This window comes from Octodon degus, unplaced genomic scaffold (assembly GCF_000260255.1).
Source record: "Octodon degus isolate 3935 unplaced genomic scaffold, OctDeg1.0 scaffold00003, whole genome shotgun sequence".
Classification (NCBI taxonomy): Eukaryota; Metazoa; Chordata; class Mammalia; order Rodentia; family Octodontidae; genus Octodon; species Octodon degus.
The window spans coordinates 11,726,640-11,733,704 of NW_004524579.1; the positions used below are offsets into that span (position 1 = coordinate 11,726,640).

The window sequence follows — 7,065 nt, forward strand, 5'->3', positions numbered from 1 at the left end:
CATTTAATTTTCTGAATATTGCTTAATCTTAATTTTTGTTCTAAGATTTATACTATATCTTTGACTTACAATTTATTTAAAAAGACATTGTATGATATCTTCTCCTAGTATTAGAAACTTTAAAAAGTATATTTCCATTTTCTGTTCACTTAAAGAAAAAAGAGATTTGTACCTAAAAAAAAATAATAAAAAATAAAAAATAAAGAGCTCCCTAAAAGGAATGGGTCTACTCTCAAGGATCTCATCAACAAGGAAAGCTTAACTGTATCACAGCAAAAGAAAATGAAGAGAGATTCCGCAACCAGATAGACTTCAGAGGGGCTCTTAGCCGTTCTTTTGAAAATCCATTCAGGTTCTCCAAAATCATTTTCTCTGCCCTAAGTTACCTCCCTCCCTCCTCCACTCTCCCTTATGAGGAGACTATGTAAGTGTCTCAATCTCTAGAGCTTTGGGGAATTCTCTTCCTTGCTTACGATCTCCCTGTGCATGTGGTAAATTTGCGTACTTTTTCTCCCTTTGATCTATCTCCTGTTAATTTATGCATAGACTCAACTCTTGAACATTCAAGGTAATGAACACAAAGTTTTCTCTTCCCTATGCTTATTACTTTTATTATTATTAGTAGTAGTAGTAGTAGTAGTAGTAGTGGTAATAGTATTTTAGGGAAGGGTCTACAGGGTGTTCAGGGTCTCACTACTAGATCAGACTCATAGCGATCTGCCTGTTTACAGCCTGCCAAGAGCTGGGATTACAGGCGCACGCCACCACACCCAGTCTCAATTACCATCTCAGCGCACCTGGGGACCAGGGCTGCCACAGCAGGCCCAGGGATTGAACCCTGGCCCCTACGCCTGCTTGCAGGTGCTTTAATCTGCTGAGCTATTTGGCCAGCCCTCCCTACACTATTGCAAATGGGCTTGTTTTCTTAATTTTATTCTTGGGCTGTTGACTGCAAACGGATAGAAGCACAATTGTTTTTTATCTATTGATCTTATTGTCTGCAACTTTGTTGAGCCCATTTATAAGTTTTAAAAGTTTTCAGTGTATTCCTGAAGATTTTTTATCTGCAGGATGTCATTTGCAAACAGAAATAGCTTCAAGAAGAGATAGCTTCAAGAAGGATCACTAACGTTGTGTGTGTGTGTGTGTGTGTGTGTGTGTGTGTGTCTTACACACAGCAGTCACTCAGTCAACGGCGGCTTGTCTCGTGCTCCCAAGAGATAAGCTGCACGGATGCTGCTCCTGCCTAAGCCAATTTTCTCTCATCCCTGAACAATTCTCTCAGCAGCATCACTGGAGCCTGGCTCTCCCAGACAGGAAGCAATCCCAAGCTTGAAATGTGCCTGTCCTGCGCGGTGTTCCCTAACACAGAAAAAGGAGAATGGAAGTGGGGCGTTTCCAATCTGCCTTCATTCCTTCCTAAGTGGGACCTCTACATCCTGGGGAACAGGAGATTCTTTAAAGAGAGGACAACTCCTGGATGCAGCAACCTACTTACCGTTCTGGGGTACCTTCTTCTAAAAGTGGCTCTCCGCAGGCTGGCAAGATAGCTCAGCGGTCTAAAGCACCTGCCTATGCAAGTTTAGGCAAGCTCAGGCACCAAGGTTCAATCGCCAGCACTGCAGACCATGTGAGCGCCGCCCCCCCCCCCAGGGTGAGCTGGCCACACACTAAATAGATAAATAAATAAATAAGGCCTGGGGAGATGGCTCAGTAGAATAAGCGCTTGCCTGGGAAGCGCAAGGGCCTGAGTTCAATCCCCGGTTCCACAGAACAAACAAACAAATAAATTAATAAAAGTGGCTTACCAAATAAATGTGACCGGGTTCTGGGTTGCCCTCCTCCTCTTCTGGAATCAGATTCCAGATTCTTCTGTTCTCAAAGAAGTTAATGAAGCAAGCAAAAGGCAGCGGCAAAGTGTATTTGAAAAGTAAAAGTGAAGCATGAGAGAAACTTTGACAGAGCAAGCTTGGGCCAAGTAAAAGAGGAAAAAGAAACAAAAATACACCCTGGAGGAAGCAGGGCACGTGGGCATGAGGACAGCAGTGATAGCAAGCTCTTTTTGGCATGTATGTCTTTTTGTATTGTCCAAATCTCTACAAGCCCTGCAGGAGCCTCTACACACAGGTCCTGAGAGGCGGTGCTGCAAGCTACCCCCAAGCTGATGTCAGGTCGGGGCCATCCCACTGAAGCCCGGCTGCAACTCGCAGCGAGAAGCTCACGGGCAGGACTTTGGGAAGTGTTCCGCGAAGTTCCAGGACCTTCAATCTACCAGGCCACGCCTGCTTCCCCAGAGAGCTCCGCCGCACGTGATCTCCTGTGTCATTAGCGCTACAACCTCCAAACTAAATCCATACTCCAAATAGAAAGAGCGGGGATATGACGAACTCTCGCTAAGCAGGGCCTCTTCCTAAGCTGGCGCTTCGCAAGGCTCTTGCCATGTTCAGCCCGAACGTCAAAATCGTGAAGCCCAACGGCGAGATGCCAGACGAGTTTGAGTCCAGCGTCTCGCAGGCCCTGCTGCAGTGGGAGATGAACTCGGACCTCAAGGCGCAGCTGCGCAAGCTCGACGTCGCTGCGGCCGAGGAAATCGAAGGTGGCGGGGGTCGGAAGGCAATCATCATTTTCATCCCATTTCCCCAGCTGAAGTCTTTCCAGAAAACCCAGGTCCGGCTAGTACTAGAGCTGGAAGAAATTCAGCGGGAAGCATGTGGTCTTCACTGCCCAGAGGAGAATTCTGCCCACGCCAACTCGAAAAAGCCACACAAAAAATAAGCAAAAGCGTCCCCGAAACCACACGCTGACCGCAGTGCACGCCACCATCCCGGAGGACCTGATCTTTCCCAGCGAGCTCGCGGGCAAGAGGATCCGTGTGCGGCCGGACCGCAGCCGGCTCATCAGGGCGCCCCTGGACGAGGCCCCCCAGAACAATGCGGAGCGCAAGCTCGAGACATTCTCTGGTGTCCATAAGCAGCTCACGGGCAAGGACATTAATTTTGAATTCCCAGAGTTTCGGTTATAAGAAGTTGTAAGTGCTAAAATAAAGTTATCGTTCATAGCAAATAAAAAAAAGAAAGAAAGAAAGAAAGAGCTATAAACATGCTAATTGTAAATTTATTTATTTATTTTTTTTAACCCAGGCAGTCTATCCCTGTAGTTAAATGTGAGTAGCATTAGCTCTCTGTTACTACAACAAATATCTGGTAGTCAACTTGGGATACTTGGGGCAATGGGTGGGTTGGCACTTGCCTGTGGTCCTCTGTGAGGCAGCATGTCCTGGCAGGGAGGGAATGGTGGAGCAAGCTGTTTGCCTCAGGCTGGGAATAAAGAGGGAGAAAGGGACTGCGCTCCCAATATCTCCTCCAAGGAAATGCAGCCAGTGAGCCCAGCCCTCTCACTAAGCCCCAACTCTTAAAGCCTGCACCACCTCCCAGTAGTGCCATGCTGGGGACCAAAACTTTAAGGCATAGGCCTTGAGGACATCCAAGGTCCAAACTGCAGCCCCTGCGCAGCAGATTCTAAGAATACAGCACACTGTAGTGCTTGTCCGCCTGGGCTGGGTCTTTCTCCCACTATGGACAGAGCTGTTCTGCATGCCTTTGCCCACTTCCTGACAGGAACTGTCTTGAACCAGGGGGTTCTCCGATTGTTCTGTGGGCTCTGGGTGATTGGAAGTACATGGCCTCCTCTTGGTTCTGCTCTCAGGCCTGGGAGTATCCCCTGGCCCCCCTCAGAGTGGCCCCAGGCCCTGGTGAGATCAGGAGCCCCATGCCTCCTGGGTGCGTTTGGGCTTCTCTGGAGCACTGTAACCAGGAGGGCAACACAGCAGTGTGGAGAAGCTTCTAGGCAGAAGAACCCCTCAGTCCAAAAGCTGCCTCATGAATGTCAAGCCCAAGCAGGTTCCAGAGGGCACATGTGACAATTCTGTTTATCAGCACAGCCCTGGCAACAGCTTGTATACAACGCAGAAGAGATACAGGCCTTTGTGAAAAAGCCAAAGCGGTCCTTAGTAACCCTACACCTCTTCTGGTCTCTTCTATCTGTTGACCTCCAAGCAGAATAGTGTCAAGGAGGAAAAACTGCTTCCTTTTTTTTTTTTTTTTTTTTTTACCCTTTGAAGCTTTTTGCCTGGTCTAGTATTGGTCTGTTCTCTAGTGCTATGACAAAAGGCTGAGTCTGACTGATTTATAAAGAAAAAAATGTATTTAGCTCTTGGGTCCTGAGATCCTGCAGTGGGGCGCTGGCATTTGGTTTCTGGAGAGGGCCTCAAGGCAGATGACCTCGAGCGGTGAGCAGATGTGGGCAGAAGAACCCAAACACCAAGGGCGACTGATCCAGCCCTGAGAGACATGGTCCAGTCTCTTGAGAGATGCATTCATCCTTTTAGGAGACGGGCACCTCCTGGACCCGATGATCTTCTCAAGGTTTGACAGCCTCTCAAAGCAGTCACATCAGGAATTCATTTTCAACAAGAATTTGAGTGGGGACAAACCATATCATATCTCCGAACAGTAGCATCGATGAATTAAAATGATTTAAGAGAAATTAATAATTTTAACTACATTATAAACATGAAATTGTGTGAGAATGCAAACCTCAAAAAAAGAAGGGTTCAGATGATTAGGGTTTATGTAACACCTTGAGCTGCGGGGGTGGGGATACGGGGACTCAGGCATCCAGGAGGTGACGGAGGTAAATCATGGGAGGGCCAGGTGAGGTAAGTAGGGACTGGCGCATGCGTAGATGAAGGCCTCTTGGGGGATAAAATTTATCTTTCAGCGGTTGGCCCCACTTGTCCGGGCTGGGCTGGCGCCGGCGCGGCGCGGAGCTCTCGGCCTCGGCCCCAGGGGCGGCCCGAAGAAGTTGCTCCCACAACCCTCTGCTCCCGGTCCTCCATTCCAGCGCGCTGGAATTTCACCACAGTTCGTTACAGTTTTTCCAGTGTTTCGTACATCTCACTGCTACCTAAGAATGACACATAGTGGACACTTGGTCCTTGTCTGAGCGATTAATGCAGATGGCAGAATTTGGGTCGTGGATCTAACATGAGCCCCGCATCTTGGCGTCCTACCCAGCTTCAGCAGTCTCAGCTCCACCCGCTGGAGAATAAACGGGCTTTGCACAGATTACAAAGAGCACTGAAGCACAGACTGCAGCGCTGATACTGTCTCCTTCCGGTTGCTATTAACAGAAAAGTAAATGTCGTCAGAAGACCGAGAAGCTCAGGAGGATGAATTGCTGGCCCTGGCGAGTATTTATGATGGGGATGAATTTAGAAAAGCAGAATCTGTCCAAGGTGGAGGAACTAGGATCTATTTGGATTTGCCACAGAATTTCAAGATATTTGTGAGAGCTCTCTGCCCTCTGCAAGCACTTAGACAACCTGTGGGAAGAGCACCGGGTCAGCGTGGTCCTCTTCGCCTGGATGCAGTTTCTTAAAGAAGAGACCTTAGCATATCTGAATATTGTCTCTGCTTTTGAGCTCAAGATGGGTGCTCAGAACAAGGTGCAGTGGAGGACAGCTCAGCCCTCGCCCAGCACAGAGGCGGATTCTGGGGGAGCGGTTGGATCCGACGCAGAAGACCAAGAGGAAGTGGTGGATGAGAGAGCTGTGCAGGATGTGGAATCATTGTCAAGCCTAATCCAGGAAATCTTGGACTTCGATCAAGCGCAGCAGATGAAATGTTTCAATAGTAAATTATTCCTGTGCAATATCTGTTTCTGTGAGAAGCTGGGTAGCGACTGCATGCACTTCCTGGAGTGCAGGCACGTGTACTGTAAAGCGTGTCTGAAGGACTACTTTGAAATCCAGATCAAAGATGGCCAAGTTCAGTGTCTCAGCTGCCCAGAACCCAAGTGCACTTCCGTGGCCACCCCTGGGCAGGTTAAAGAGCTTGTGGAAGCAGAGTTATTTGCCCGGTATGACCGCCTGCTTCTCCAGTCTACCTTGGACCTGATGGCAGATGTGGTGTACTGTCCGCGCCCATGCTGCCGCCTGCCTGTCATGCAGGAGCCCGGCTGCACCATGGGCATCTGCTCCAGCTGCAACTTTGCCTTCTGTACCTTGTGCAGATTGACCTACCATGGGGTCTCTCCGTGTAAGGTAACAGCAGAAAAATTAATAGATTTACGAAATGAGTACCTACAAGCGGATGAAGCCAATAAAAAGTTTTTGGAACAGAGGTATGGTAAGAGGGTGATTCAGAAGGCTCTGGAAGAGATGGAGAGTAAGGAGTGGTTGGAAAAGAACTCAAAGGGCTGCTCATGTTGCGGAACTCCCATACAGAAGCTGGACGGCTGTAACAAGATGACATGTACTGGCTGTATGCAGTATTTCTGTTGGATTTGCCTGGGTTCACTTTCTAGAGCAAACCCTTACAGACACTTCAATGACCCTGACTCCCCATGCTTTAATAGGTTGTTCCATGCTGTGGACATTAATGGAGATGTCTGGGAAGACGTGATTGAAGACTAGTGGCTCATGCTCACGAGACAGGGGTGGAGTTGTTTGCCCTAAGCGTTTCTCAAGTACACTAAGAAGCTTCTCAGGATTTTGGGATGCCGCGCATGCACTCTTCCTGAGTACCAGAGAAGGAAGAACAAGATTTATATTTTCATTTGGTACTATTGACTAAGGCATCCATTTTTCCATGGAACATAAACTGATAAAATTAGAAGCCAAAGGTTCAGAAAGTGAAAACTACAGATTATTGAATATTATATAACATGCCCAAAGTGCTAAATAGTTAAAAATAAGTATTTATTTTCTCCCCAAGGTAGAGGTGAGGTCGAGAACTAACCACATAGACCTGTCTCCAAGAAGCACCCCTGTGAGGCATTCTTCCGGAGCCCCTCCACTGCCTCTTCACACAGCCGGGTGGGTAGAAGGAAGCCCTATGAAATGGTACTGAGTACTTCATCTCACATTAGACCCTTTCCAATCTAAATTTCTCCTGAGGTTTTTGTTTTTGTTTTTGTTTTGGAGGGAGTCTTCTCCCATAATTGCATGGATGGCCCTTTGTCATTTTGATCTGCTTTTCAGATAGAAATTTATAATTTAAAAAA

The 7,065-nt window shown here is 47.7% G+C and overlaps 2 pseudogenes; both read left to right on the plus strand.

Moving 5' to 3' along the window:
• Positions 1 to 2,439: 2,439 nt before the first annotated feature.
• Positions 2,440 to 3,022, plus strand: LOC101583428 (annotated as a pseudogene).
• Positions 3,023 to 5,017: 1,995 nt separating this feature from the next.
• LOC101583820 lies at positions 5,018 to 7,059 on the plus strand (annotated as a pseudogene).
• The last annotated feature ends 6 nt before the right edge of the window (positions 7,060 to 7,065 follow it).